Raw genomic sequence first — 13,820 nt, 5'->3', positions numbered from 1 at the left:
TCAGCTTCTCCAGGAGACTGTTCTAGGAAACACTGCCAAAGTCTCCACTGAAGTCCAGGCAGACAACATCCACAGCCTTCACCTTATCCATGAAGTGGGTCACTTTGTCACAGAAGGAGATCAGGGTGGTAAAGCAGGACTCTGCCTTTCCTAAATCCCTGCTGGCTGGGCCTGATTCTCTGCTTGTCCTGCATGTGCCACATGATGACATTTAAGATGATCCATAATCTTCCCTGGCACCAAGGTCAGGCTGACAGGACTATCATTTCCCTGGATCCTCCTTTGGTCCGTCCTTGTAAGTGACATCATATTTGCCAACCTCCAATCAACTGGAAATTCCCCAGTTAGCCAAGACTGCTGATAAATGATGGAAAGCAGTCTGATAAGCACTTCAGCCAGCTCCTTCAGTACCCTTGGGTAGATCAATCCAACCTCAGAGACTTGTATGTGGTGTAGCAGGTCACCAATTTTCCCCTTAGATTATGAGAATTTCCATAATATTAATTCTCAAAATATTCATTCTTAATCATCAACATATTTAAATATGTAATCTCACCCTACAAGTGAATTTATATGTAACCACTTAATTTCTATCCTTATTTAAGGCATGTTTAGATTCATATGTGAAGTATTGCATATAACTATACCATATTCTCAGAAAGATCTGTTCAGATCCACATGCTATCAAGAAAAGTATTACCCTCAACTACACTAAAGGAGGACCTATTTTGCATTATTTGTATTGTCTATCTGGTTATTTGACCTCATAAATCAATCTGGCCATGCAATTACATTAAGTAGAGGCTTAATGTAGATGCACTAATGGGAAGCAGCAGGTATGCTGGCTTCAGAATAAAATTCAGAATGCTGGCTTCTGAATTGAATCTGACTTGGCCAGTTCACATCTTTATCACCAGCTACAGGGTTGAGGAAATTCCACCAATGCCTCGGGAGCAGAAGTTAAGTCCATGGTGCCACAACATCCATGCCACGAAAAGAGAGATCTTCCCTACAAACATCACATGAGCTAACAGTTTGTGCAGACATTTAAAATGTGCTAAGTCCTAACAGGTGATCTGCACACAAAGCTGGCAATGAGCTGTCTTAGAGCAAAGGTCCTAACACATCACACTGGTTAGACCTGCTCTAAAACTGCACATACTATTCTGACCACCTCTGCTCATGAAGGAGGAAATCAAGTCTTGAGAAAACCCCTGAGGATGAACCAGGCAACCTTGAGTCTATTTCACAAGAAAAGGCTGAGACAACACGTCACTTTTAGTCTAACAAGATGAAGGCAAAGAGAAATGACTACTGACTATAAATACTTTAAAGACAGGAAAAAAAGAGAGATTTGTTTAATCTGTAGAACCATACTGACACCAGAATAAAGGTTCACAAACCGGCTAGAAGTACGAGTACACTGGGAATTAAAATAGCACTTCTAACAATCAGCAGAATGAAGATCTGAAATGGCCATTGCCAGAAAACTGGCAGACATTAAAAAAATACTGGGGATTATTTTCTGTAGAAGATACACATCTGCCTTGGGCACAGGAGGCCCTCTGCAGTGTGTGCTCCTGATCAAGGTAAATATTGTAAAAAAAACACAAAAAAGCACAGTTTGAGTTCCAAAGAGCCAATAAATATCAGAAAATATTTAAGACAAGGCTGAAGAATGGTGAGGGAGAGAAACTGTCCCCAGTGTACTGTTCCCAAAAATGTTTCAAGTCTCCACAATAGTTTACCATATGAGCATATGCTGTAGCTCATACAGCTTCCATTACACAGGCAATTGGAGTAGATCACCATAATGGGCACTTCTGGCCTCAAAATCCATGGATCACAAGGCAAGGAAAAAAACCAGAACATCAAGAGAAGACCTGAAATTCTACCTCACATTTACTCAGCACTTAGAACCTGACAGCGGATTCAGATCCCAAGTATTTTCCCAGCCAGGAGTTGCAGTTTTACCCAGCAGGCAGCTGAACACCCCACAGCTGTTCACTCACTGCCCTCCACCATGGGAGGGGAGGATGCTCTAGTGTTAACTAGCCACATGGCTTTTGCTAAATGTGTACTCCAGTGTTTGAAGGTCTCACCACCCTTTACTCCCAGTGGAGTCTTTAACAGTCCATTGTATAATTTCATTTCCCCAGAGGCTGCTGCATGATAAGAAATCAATAGCATTCACTTTGGCCCATGTCTCCATGAAGGTGTTTTGAAAATGAGCCCCACTGTCTGACTCAATTCTTTCTGAGATGTCATGTCACTATAAGACTTGCTTTTCAAGGCACAAAACTGTTTTGGGTGGTGGCATATGGCACAGGATGTGTTTCAAGCCAACTGGTGGCTGTTTGCACAACTGTAAGGACATAGTGCTTGCCTTGATGGGTTTGTGAGTGTGATATAACTGGTCTGCCAGACCTCCCCATATTTATATTTTGACCATAATTAACCACACCACAGCACACATTTCACCTTCATGAATAGCCTGTGCTATTGTGTCCAGGGTCAAGCCCACCCTTCAATCCCAAGCCCTCCCATATGCTGCATCTCTTCCTCAGTGGTCTGGGGTGTCATGGACCCACCAAGCTGGAAATAATTCACCCTTGTGTTGGAAGTCCAGATCTATCTGAGCTACTTCAGTCTTAGCAGGCTGATCCCTATGCCTGTTGTTCTGATATCCTTCACTGGTCCAATTCTTGGATCTTGAGCATCTATGTGATGTACTTTCACAACTAGGTTCTCTCCCCAGGCAACAACATCCTGCCACAACCCAGTGACCCAAAGGGGTTTGCTCTGCCCTGTCAGCTGCTCTGCTTTCATTGCCGTAGCTGATACCACCCCACGGTATCCATGAATCAGAGACTACTAAATAATATAACGAATGCTTATAATGACTTTGTTTTAACATGCTCTGGTCAGCTCTTTGTTTCACATGGGACACCAAAAAGGACTGCTGTGGTTTAAAACAGCAGGCAGCTAAATACCACACAGCCTTTTGCTCACCCCACAGTGGGATGGGGGAGAGAATCACAAAAAATATTACACTCCTACCTTGAGATAAAAACAGTTTTATAGGACAGAATAGGAAGGAAGGAAAAAATAATAATGACAACAAAAGAATATACAAAACAAGTGATGCATATGCATTGTTCATCACCCACTGGCTGATGCCCAAACAGTCCCCAGGCAGCAGACCAACACCCTGCCAGCCAACTCCACAGTTTTATTGTCCAGCATGACACCAGCTGGTATAGAGTATCACTTTGACCAGTTTGGGTAAGCTGTCCTGGCTGCTTCCCCTCACAGATCTTGTGTACTCACTAGTGGGGCAGTATAACACATCTGCAAAGTTCCTGACCTAGTGTGAGCACTGCTCAGCATCAACTAAACATCAGTGTGTTTATCAACAGCATTCTCATCCTAAATTAAAAACACAGCACTGTGTCAGTGGAAACAAAGACACCAAGAAACACAGTCCTGACCTAGGGCTCATGCAGTGGTAAACTCCAATACATCTGATCTGTATTAGTAAGAGCCCAGAGACACCTACACAGCACTGTTTTTTGCATTTGTCATCATTTAACATGATCTGGAGAAATGCTGGTCCTTAGATAAAGAATACAAAACTACAGGTCAAAAGTGCAAAATAAATACAGTAAACACAGTTTAACATTAGTATTGAGGGGGAAAAAAACACTTATCTTAAGAAAGCATTAACAGACTGTGTTTGCAGTCTTATGGACAACTTTCAAAAAATAACCATGCATAATCATAGCTATGACTTTTAAAAGCCCTTCATAGGTACAGGCAAGGCACAATCCCTGCATTAATCACCCACATTTCACCTCCTGCAATTATGGTCCACCCTACCAACTGCCCTCTGCACGCTGATAAGAGTTGTTGATAAGTGAGTGCTCTGCCTAGAATTCTCTTCAATGAGTCAGCCCCACCCACTCCAGGGACAAAATACATTGAAACCCTTAAAAAAAAAAAAAAAAAAAAAAAAAAAGGTAGTTGAGCTTCCTGTAGAAAATGCCTGCAGAGAAGTGCAGAGAAGTGCAGTCTCTAATGTGGGCAAAGTGAGCAAAATAATCAAGATGGGCAATGGCCAGAACACATATGTGATATTAATTCAGTGCTTCTTCCTTTTTGACCTCTCAGACGAAATTCAAATCTTTCTTGCCTAAAGGTAACCAAAGAGAGCATAAGAGAGTGCTGACTCTTACAGCAGAATTTACATGCACACAAGTCCTCTGTGTGGTTGAACAGATGCCAAGTCAGGGTAAAGAGAACTCTGACGATCTTCACATGAGAATATTTAACACCTGCACAAAACAAATATTTATGGTCTATAAGTATACATAGGCACATTCCTTCTCCTTCCTCCACAGAGCAGAAACTCCCACTACAAAGTGTCTTGCAACATGTCAGACATACTGACAAAACAAGTAGAAATTGTGGCTTTTTTCTCTGCTCCACATAGCAAGGCTATGTTCTTTATTCCTACTCCCCTGATATTTATCCCTCCCTTTCTTCTCCATCTTATGCCTCAAGCCAGAGGCTTGTCTGCTGTCTCTTCATATTGGAAACATGCAAGCTTGTTTGGTTTAAAAGGTCAATCACAGTCTGTTTGTACTAAGTCTCTGATGCAAAAATCTCTCTGTATAAGCTAGGAAAAATACTGGAGAAGGGAGAGGTGGATGGAGGACTCTGAGGTGTGGGTAACATATCAGGGGCATGGACACTGTTTAGGCTCTGTGGTGTATGGAGGCAGCACCCATCAGCTGAGGAGCTCGTGGGTCTAAGCCCTTGGTCAATAGAAAACAGTGCAACTGAAGTCATCTCATAACAAAAAGTCTTAAGCCAAGTGAGGTTACTTTATATTCATCATAAGCTAATGGTGTCTACAAGGATGGTGACTGTCTACCAACTGATTCCCTATGTGTTAATCTAAAGCAATTGACTGTGTGTTGCGAAATTTAACTCCTCAGGAAAGAACCTAAACCAACACAACTATTTAACAGATGGATAAAGCTATTAAGGTTGACACTTCCATGATCAAGGGTCATGATACAGGCCAGGACATTTTTTAAAGATGTGATTAGTTTGAGAGATATTTTTTTTTTTTTAATGCATATACAAAGTTTTAAAAATAAAACACGAAATTTAAAAACGTATGTAATTGATGGGTTATTCTACTTAATTTAATGGCAACAATTATCTTTCAAAATAAACTGGACATAGTGCATGGTGCCACAACTTAACTCTATCCAGTATGGCCATGCTGAACTGTGTGTCATTAAGTTCTCTAGAGGTAACAGAGTGATTCCATGATCAAAACCTCTCCAAAGATAAAACAGTGACTCCTATGATTCACCTGCTTTGCCAATGGTTATATTATATAGCTACACACTATCTACAACTTCTCTCAATTAAAAAAAAAAAAAAAAAAAAAAAAGGTTGCAGTTGTTTCCTCTTTCCCAGGCCTGCCTAGCTATCATTGAAGCACTATCTTCTACTGTGCTGATAGCTGATGGCACTGCTAAGGCATCTGCACAGGAATTACCTCTTGGTCTGAATCAGATGCTATGAGGTAAACACTGTCCTCCACCACTGAAGGACATCCCAGAGCTGGGTACCAGCAGCAAAAATGCAGCAGACTAAATGTTCTCTCATCGTCACATGCCCCACAAACTACTTCATGTCCTTATTTCTGTGCTCTCTGTGCTGCAGGCCTTGGAACTAATTTCCTCCTTCCTCTTCCCCTCAACTCTCATAATAAAAAGATTCAAGTTCCTTTTCCATTCCCAGGCCTGCCCTCTGCTCTCTTCAAAGCAGTTGTTTTCCACAGCATAGACAGTCACTCTGGTCATGCCAGGACCTTAAGTGAAAACCTAACCAAACCACAAACTCTTATCAACAGAAAGACTAAAACCAGGGTTTGCTTTTAACTGGGTTTAAGAGGGACCAGCTTTTGGTATGCTATTTCCAAGTTATTGATAGCCTTTTGTAACTCACTTAAGGACTCCACTCTGCACTGTCACTTGACAGTAGCAAGACTATCAATAACCATAGAAAATAATGCACCCTGAGAGAGGCCAGAGCAGAACCTCCTTCTCCAAAATCTTTCTTTACCCATGTAGTCTGCAGTGAACCACAGCAGTGAGTAGTTCAGTAGTACAGGCTTCATCTGATACCCACGCACCAGTGAGGAACAGCACTCCTCTTCCATAAGTCAGCATGTTCATTCTATAAGGGAAAAAAAATTCCCTAAGAAAAATACTACTGTTTCAGTTTTTTTCTGTGTGAAAAAGTGCAAGTCCTTGTCCTGTGTAATCAGAGAGAGCCTTGGAGCAAACACCCACATAGCACCCTGCTGCTATTCATTAATCGCTCCAGCAGCTTGCAATGAAATCCACAGGGAAATTTTATAGCCTTTCTTTAACTCTACACATCTGTTTGAAGACACTCCAGACAGACACACACACCACCAAATCTTTGAGAACTTGGTTCTTGTGGAATATCAGAGAAGTGCCAAACATATCTGCTCCTACAAGAGAAAAGAAGCAGAAAATCAGTGACCTCCATTTCCAGCACATGTGAATCTTACTGCACAACCTGGCCTTGCCTGTGATTGCAGAGGGTATCAATACACAACACATGATGACATTCAAGAAGAAATGCTTTGGGAGCTAAATATCAGCCTCTGAGAGCAAAACAGCCAAGATGGTGCAGAGAAACAGAGAAGAATGTTCATTGCTTCATCAAGACTGCAGGAAAGGCCAAAAGTCACAGTTGCAGCCAAAGATGGAACCTCTGTTGTTCTCAGATGCACACAGTTCTAGTGAAGAGAGCCTACTTTTTGTTGGGAGAAGATGGTGACTAATATTATACAAAGAATTAGGGGAAATAATTCAGTAGTGCAATATTCAGCACTAGTGAAGGCAGAAGCAATTTTTAATGGCTTCAGTAAGGGTGGAAAGAACTTTTTATCCCAGGTCTTTTATTTGATACTTAAGATGAGCTATTTTGTAAACAAAGACACCAACAAGTCCACCAACAAGTATATAAGATTTTGAGCTGCTCTATTTTCCTGAAGTTTAACCTGGGCATTTCTGAGACACACAGACTTCCTCTGTGTTTTGTTGAGACTGGAGCACAGGACAAAGCCTCAGTGATGTCTACACCACTGCAGATGCAAACTGCCATAGAAACTCACACTCTCCTTCTCCAGTCCAGCATGCTCCTGTTCTGGTTCAGATCAAGCCTCTGCATCCTCTTTCAGAATCTGAGATTGTAGATAAAGACATAAAACCTAGTTAACTCTATTAACTTTACAACATCATGTCATGAAATGTCATCTCAGTTTCCAAGGCTGTCAGTTTATGCCACAGCCCTTCTGGCCTGGGTTACTCTTGCTCTTCCCAGTCAGACATGCACAGCAGGCAGCAGCCTTTCTGAGCTACCCAGCTCACCTGCACTCTAGAACAATATGAATATTAATACTACATGTAGCAGCCTTTGCAGCAAAGGATATATTAAGTCCTATATTTTTAATGCCACTTTTAGTATGCCTATAAAAAGACTCTATGCAAAAAAACTGGATTGTGTATTTCTGTGCTGTATGGGAATAGGGTACCAAGTGAGAGACATGGCAAGCAGGAATGCTCCCATCCAGGTGCAGCAGCCTTTGGCAACCTGCATCTGCATGGGATTTGCAGAGAATTATGTAAAACTTACCTTCCTACAAGCATCAGAGCTAGTTGAGCCCATAGGATTTTTACATCTCAAGGTTTCTTACTGGGATGTCACACTAGAAATGCTGGTGAATGCTATCCTTCACAGTGAGTGGATGATAGCCTGCTCTTCAGTTTCTCTGTAACCATTCAGAAATCCTTATAAACCATTCTGTGCCCTCCTACTGCTCATATTAGAGAGCCAGAAGGAAGAGAAATGCCTGCCAGAAAATTTTAACAGAATTTGGTATTTGGAGCCTTCTCTTATACTTGCCCTTACTTCTTCCAAACTAAACTCGGGCAAAAGAAATAATGACACCTTCACAATTACAGCTGCCTTTGCATTGGCCATTACTGTACTTCAGTTCTGGCCTCAAGAGATTTCCCCAGCCGCAAAAAAAACATCTAACCTCCATGATCCTTGCAGCTTTTGGTTTCCTTGAGATAGTAAAGGTATGAAACAAACAGGACTAGGAGTATGTTAAAACATGGACAGCTGAGATAACTTCAAGTCTTCTCCTCCCCCCTGACATGACATGCCAAAAGTGACATTTCTGTAAGCAGGGTTTCCTAGCACCACTTCTGCCAAATAAGAGAGACTTACCTGGGAATTAGGTCATTAAAACAGAGGGCCTGACTCACAGTGAGAGGAGGATCAATAAGTGACCTTTGACTGATTGGAGCCACTGATCAATGATTGCTTTTTTATTAAATAATTCTTTTCCTGTACCAGCAGGGACTACTTCCCTCCTACACAGCATTAACATTAACCTTTGCTGCACAAGGATTAAAGGAGATGACACCATAGAGAACTGTTGAGATTGTAGTGAGCCGTAAGGAAAAAGGCAAAACAAAAGCTTAGCCCAAGGAAACACACTCTTCCCCTCTACCCAGGGCTGGGTCATGCTGCCCAGTTTCCCCATCACAACTCCACCCATCTCTACTCATGGTACACAAGCACTGCCAGGTCAGTGTGAGAAAGAAGGCAGTGCTCAATTCAATTGTAAAAGCTGAGAAATTAAGGATACCCAGTGAAGGCAGATGGGGCAAGGTGGCACACATAATGGTCACAACAAAATACATAAATCAGCTACAACATCATAATGAAAATCAAGGACTACAAAAGGAAGCTGTGCTGACCCACAGCTCCCAGGACCTTAACTGATGGCAGACACAACCTGAAGCATTTCTATTTCACTGTTTGGCTTCATACCAAAACACCTATCCATGCCAAACTGTTTGTCTTCATAGCATTTGCTCTTCCTGAGTGGAGATCATCAGTCACACCAATCTGTGAAAGCTATTTTGTTATATGGGGAAAAAAGACCCTTAGGGAAAAGCACAGTTCATCAAATGTACTATGCCTTGGGTTTGGGTTCAGTCTTAATGCATGTCTCCTGGGATGACCCTGTACACTAATCAGGTGTGCCCTTTGGCACTGTGACCACGGCAGAAAGAACAGGTGGAAATGTTTTTCAAACCTTGAAGACATGAAGGACTGAAAGCATGACATAGGGACATGAAAAACCACAGTTTCTGCTTTGACAGGGGTTTGCTCTAGTGTGGCTTTTACTGTGAAGGAACTGCTGGTTTCTCCATATACTTCTTGAGATGATGTATCTCACAGGAACTGGAGGAAGGATCATATATTCTCCTCTGACACAGTCTAAGTGTTGTACCACAGTCCCCAGTAAAGCAGTATGTCTTTGTCTTGGTGCAGTGCCAAGAAACCAAGTGTCATTTGAGCCTCAGATGAGGAGAACATGCAACAGGCAGCACAGCCCCCAGCAAAAGGAAGCATTTGGCTAAAGAGAGAAACGTGGAATCCAGAGAACAATACAAGAGGTATCTAGTTCACTTCATACATCTTGCATGTATATAATTCACCACCATATATTTCAACAGTTGACACCCAATGAGAGCTCACACAAATTTGAAGTGTCTCCCATCTATCTCAAAGAAACAGGAGACATGCTCAGCTGAAGTCTACCCTCACATAACCATTATCAAAGCAAAAGCAGCTGCACTGATGGCAAAAAGACATGCCCTGTTCCTTGTCTTCTGGGGTGATCAGTTGTTAATTCTTTAAGCCACGAGCTTGATGTGTGAACCAATAACTCAGCATGAGTACCCTGTTTCCCCAGGAGAAGGAAATGAACCAGGAGCACATGCAGCCCTCCTGTCCCCACAGCATCATCTCTTCCCAAACCATCTATTCATGCTTTGTCCTTCCACTCATAAGGTGCAGATTGACTCCTCCCTAGGAACTCAGTCAGACTGTAGGATCTGAAGAAAAGATGGAGGGAACATTATTCCCTTATCCTGTACAAACCTGCACACTCCCAATTTCTTCTCAATGCTTTTCCCATGTTTTTAATTTCCTGCAATGTTCTATATAACTGAGCCATGTGTTTCTTCTCATTATCAATATGAATTATTAACCTGCTCAATAATTTAAATGGTCCAAAATGATACAATTCTTCAAACCTTATCACCACAAACACAGATATATGCATACGCGTATATATATACATAAATATATTTATATATATAATTATTTTTTAAAGTAAGTGGAAATCAAGGCAGTTAAAGACTGGCATCTTCTTTTCTAGAAGGCTTTAAAATTCAGAATCTTGCACTTGTTTTTTAACAGATCTTACAGTGATTTTAGGCACACTTAAAATTAACCAAAAATTACAAAGCTTTCTTGCTATTTGTCTTGGATCCAAAAATAAACTGGCATTGGCAAATTCTATTCCATTAAAGGATACTACCAATTAAAAGAAATCATTATTCTATTTGAGTACTTTTTTATTTGCTATTGTTGCAAGCATCACCTAAGATTAATACAACTGAAGGATTAGAAGGGAAAATAAAATGCCTTTCATCCAAGTGCTTACACCATGCCTGTGATGGCACTTTGTGTCAAGCCAGTTTGACTGTTTCTCTTGTAAGCAGTCAGATCCCCCTTGGATTAGATCTGTAGAAACAGGGAAGGAAAAATGCATGTGGAAATGTAACTGCAGAAACTCAAATATTAGCAAGTGAACCCAAAGAGAATACTTTTTTTTCTTTTCAACTAAGTAAAATGAAGCTGCTGCACAGTCCTTAAACAACACACACACACTGAAAATCCTCTGCCTCAAATAAACACACATTTCCCATCAGGCACAAAAACATATTCCGTGTTCAACAGACAGTGTCAATACTGGTTACAGTCTTTTTCACACACTCTACCCTAGAAGGATGAGACATCTATGATTCATTCTCCAACCCACCTCTCCAATCACACACCTAGGAGGAAGGCATGTTGAATGTTTTGGGGGTTGTTTTCACATTAAAGAGTAAAAATATTAAAAGCATTGCATTTCTTTTGGGATTTTGTTCCTCCTCAAAAGGAGTCTCATCACTTAATTCTTTCTTCCTGCATTTCCTCACACTTCCCCTACGTCCAACCCACTGCCTAATATTCTTTCCCTCCCCAGAGATTGTCTCCTTTTCAACCTTGCTCCTTCCTTTCCAGTGCTGTCTCCTGGCTCTCCCCTCTTCCTGTCTGTGTAGTCAGGTTTTTCTGCAGATGTCAACAGGGTCAGCACACACATGAAGCTCTGTTAGATTCATAAATAAGTAACCTGCCTTATGTTCTCTTTATTCACACTCTTCATTCAAAAACTTTTTCTCTAGTCCTTCTCCTTCTCAGCCTCTTCTACTTCCCTATATTGGTGGCTTTTGTGTCACCAAAACTTTGTATTTTTTTTCATGTTTTTATTTCTTGCTTTTAAAGTTTCCTTCTTCGTACCTGTTCTCCAGCTAATTCCTTTGGATTCTTTTGCTATTAGGCTGTCATCTATGCTATTAGTGCCAACCACATCTACAGCATAGTAAAATAATTTATGAGATACCTTTTTTTACTTATTTTCCTCATTTGTTCTTTGGAGTCCTAGCACTGTCAGTTCCCAATCACACAGACATCAAACCTATATCCTTCTTTCAAATGGCACAAGCTTTTACTGGGAACTGGCTGGTTATACAGGATGCAATAGCCAAACCTTTTAACAGGGGCACATGATGATGTTTAAGTGTTAAGAAGGTGGTTTACTATGAACTGATTAGAAGAGCTCAGCGAGACCTTGATAATCAAGGATAGTTTAGATGAAGGTTTGGTTTGGGCCCATGCTGGGCAACTTATCCTAAGAGAAAAAAGAAACATTAAGAGAAAATAAGATTCAACTGAGGTATTTTGGTTGTGGACAGAGCTAAGCAAAGACACAGAGAAGCTCCAAAGCAATAGAAGTCAGCCCCATCAGCCAAATACTACTAGAGCAACCATTTAACTCTAAAGAGTTCAAGCTCTACAGACAGTCAGAAGGCAACTGGTTGAAAAAAAGGCAACTCTCCAGCTACTTAAAGTAGCTAAGAGCAATGACTCACAGGGTCAGCATCTATGATGGTAAGAGTTTCACCTGGAAACATGAGAGAAAAAAAATAGAGAGCAGCATGTGCTCACTAGGCTGCTCCATAAAACATCATGGAACCAAAGCACACACACGCAACCCCCAATTAAGTCAGGACAGTCTTTCAAATTCTGATGCACAGTACTCTACATGAAAGTTGTCTGCAGTGACCTGTTGCTTCCACACCTCATAGAAAAGTTGCTATAACATCACCCCCAAACTTATGGCAGGTTACACTGTGTTATAACAAACCAGGCAGATGCAGCAGGGTATGTGCGCAGGTGGCAGAGGAAAAGGCAGTCAGAGAAGTGAACAAACATAACAGGCAGCAGTGATTGAAAACTCTGAAAGTCTAAGGTCTCTGCAAATGCCCGAGTAAAAGCAGAGGCAGTCTCCCAGATCGATTATGCATGCATGCCACTGAAAACACAGACTGCTAAAGTGCCAGAGCTCTGCTGGATAATTTATAGGCTGGTGTTAGCATTCACAGAGTGGTGGGCAGAGTTCAAAGGAACGAGGTGAAGGATAAAAGTTTGAGCCTTAGGAAAACACCATCACAGCCATCATGAGCATCAGTGCCACAAAGGGCTTCAGCTGTACTGGGCACAGGCAGAAGTCAGCAGGTATTATCCAAGTAGGAGCCATCAAGTGCTATCTTGGCCCAGGGAGAGTACAGGGAGGGTGTACAATCAGAGCACACATGCAAACTTTGCATGAGTTGAGCACATGCCTGCTTGACTCTTGGGAAAGCAGAGGAAGGCTGTGTACCAAAGAGCCTGCAACCCATCCCATCTTCTACCACATTTCCTCACAATCTTCTTCATTCTTCTATGCTTGCCATACACCAGATTTCCTGGGCTACTTCTGTCACAGAGATATGCACCAAGCAGAGAATAACTGAAGACTTTCACATGCCTTTTTCACTTATGGTTTCACCAGGATTTGAAGCCAGGACTTGAGGGAAGAAATTAAGCACACTAAGCCATCCAAAAGGCAAGCTTTATTTGGGTGAGCTTGAGTTTTCCAGCTTTATCACTGCCTGAGCCTCTTAGACATCTAGTTATCCAGAGATGGCAAGACAGTGAGGTCATCAATTTACTAAGCCTTATGTCTGCTCACGTTTCAGATTAGACACAACAGCAATGGCATTAGAATAAGTACTGTGTAGTTTGACTTCAGCAGAGATGTAAAGCAAAGGCTGGCTCACCCATCTTCACTCCTCTCTCTACAAGGCTACTCTAAAACCAGATCTTACAAACAGATATGCAGGTGCACAGCATGTACTGCCACTATTCACTGTTACCATCTAGTGCTGGAAACAGAGTACAAGAGAAAGCACAGTAAACAGACAAGATGAACTAAGGGATTTAACCAGTATTTTAGTATTGTATGTGTGCCCAGATAACACATTTCAACTCCTTGTCATAGCTTCCACAGCACTCAGCAAAATCCTCTCCAACCCTAGTCATTCCAAAAGAGAGTTGTTTGGAGATGCAAGTAATTTTCTGTTCTAGAACCTTTTCTAAATGAAGCTCTTTGGCCCTTGCAGCACCTACACCAAACTGGGAAGGCTCACAGGAATTTGGTATAATACACTGTGCTGCAAAGTGTACTAACAAAT

The 13,820-nt window shown here is 41.6% G+C and overlaps 1 protein-coding gene across 1 annotated transcript in view; it reads right to left on the bottom strand.

Annotated features, from left to right (window-relative positions):
- The window catches only part of LOC306803918 (neurexin-3-like), a 75,801-nt gene that overhangs the window by 23,343 nt on the left and 38,638 nt on the right, over window positions 1–13,820 (bottom strand). The gene's annotated exons all lie outside the window — the stretch shown is intronic.

Source organism: Erithacus rubecula (genome assembly GCF_903797595.1).
Source record: "Erithacus rubecula genome assembly, chromosome: 6".
Taxonomy (NCBI): Eukaryota; Metazoa; Chordata; class Aves; order Passeriformes; family Muscicapidae; genus Erithacus; species Erithacus rubecula.
The sequence above is the reverse complement of the archived record's forward strand: the minus strand, read 5'-3'. Positions and strand labels throughout refer to the sequence as shown.